General features: G+C 48.6%; 1 long non-coding RNA gene across 1 annotated transcript; it reads left to right on the top strand.

The window, feature by feature from the left end:
• The first annotated feature begins 1148 nt into the window (after nucleotides 1–1148).
• On the top strand, nucleotides 1149–1606 carry LOC122545570. The gene is made up of 2 exons (XR_006310561.1): nucleotides 1149–1263; nucleotides 1449–1606. It is a non-coding gene; the product is annotated as an uncharacterized LOC122545570 (long non-coding RNA).
• The last annotated feature ends 9 nt before the right edge of the window (nucleotides 1607–1615 follow it).

Consider the following 1615-nt stretch of genomic DNA (forward strand, 5'->3'; position numbering starts at 1 on the left):
GGTTTCGCTTCGGCAGGTCGGTGTGGACTTGTTCGGCCGAAGGGCCTGTTTCCACACTGTAATGTAAAGTAATCTAATCTAATCTAATCACGTCGAGGGTGAATATCCAATGTGGCAGATGTGAGACAGAGAGAGAGGGACAAGTCCTGGTCACCACATTCTGGGAAGGATGTGATTGTACTTGAGAGGGTACAGGGGAGATTTCCCAGAATGCTGCCTGAATCTGAGCTTTGAGAAAAGATTGGAAAGGTTGGGGTTGTTTTCCTTGGAGCAGATAAGATTATTCGGAGCAGTGACAGGCTGGGTAGGAAGGCACTTTTTGCATGAGACAAGGACTCAATAACCTGGGACAGAGATTGAAGGTAACACAGGCATGGGCACATAGAAACTGTTGCAGGAGTTGGCCATTCGGCCCTTTGAGCCTGCTCTGTCATTCAGCATGATCATGGCTGATCCTCTATCTCAAAGCCATATTCCTGCTTTCTCCCTATTCCCTTCATGCTGTTAAAATGCACACAATTATCTCTCTCTTTTTTTTCAATATATTCAGTTCCTTATCCTCCACAGCCTTCAGTGAAGAGAATTCCACAGGTTGACCACCCTCTGAGTGAAGAAATGTTTCCTCATCTCAGTCCGAAATGGTCTACCCCGTATCCTTCTGAGACTGTGTCCCCTGGTTCTAGACTTCCCAACCAGGGGAAACCTCCTCCTTGCGCAGCCCTGTTAGAATTTTTCCATCCATCTGAATTCGAGTGAATCCAGGCCCAGTCGAGTTCGAGAGAGAGAGGAGAGATGAGGAGAACTGTTTTCACCCAGAGGGTGGTGGGAGTCTGGAACTCACTGCCTGAAAGGCTGGTTGACTCACAAACTCTCGTGACATTGGAGCAGTGTTTAGATATTCCCTTGTGTTGCTGTAGACTCCAGGGTAATGGGCCAAGAGCTGGAGGATGGGATTAGTGTCATCAGATCGCTGTTTAACAGCACAGATACAATGGGCCAAATGGCCTCATTCACTGCTGTTCACATCAATGACTCTGAGACAGAGAGAGAGAGAGACAAGGAAGTGCAAGGGACTGACGTGGCTCTCTCTGCCTGATGCCATTTACATACTGAGGAACACCCAGTCAAACTCTCACAGGCTGCAGCTTTATAAAGCAGCGCCCAGTGAAGGGAGAGTTTATCAAGAACCAGGCACAAGGACAGGAGCACACACCATGATTTCACACATCCAGCTGATCTGGCCCCTGACATTCTGTGTCGCAGGTACAAATCTCTCTCCTTCCACCTCGATCTTTAGCTGCTCTCCATTTCACTCCAATTCCACTGACTTGTGATTGAAGAAAAAATGCCGAAACCAGAGGAAAGCTCAGTGTCTCCAACAATCTCTCATTTGACAGGCTCTTTCTGTGACAGTTCTGACTTCACTGTGTTTCTCTCTGACCTCTCAGGTATCAGTGGGGACATCACCATGACCCAGTCTCCCCCGGTGCTGACAGTGGGACTGGGCCACACTGCAACCATCACCTGTACGGCCAGTCAAAGCATTAGCAGCTACCTTGCTTGGTACCAGCAGCGAGAAGGTCAGAAACCCTCTCTCCTGATCTATGCTGCAACA

This window comes from Chiloscyllium plagiosum, unplaced genomic scaffold (assembly GCF_004010195.1).
Source record: "Chiloscyllium plagiosum isolate BGI_BamShark_2017 unplaced genomic scaffold, ASM401019v2 scaf_70284, whole genome shotgun sequence".
NCBI lineage: Eukaryota > Metazoa > Chordata > Chondrichthyes > Orectolobiformes > Hemiscylliidae > Chiloscyllium > Chiloscyllium plagiosum.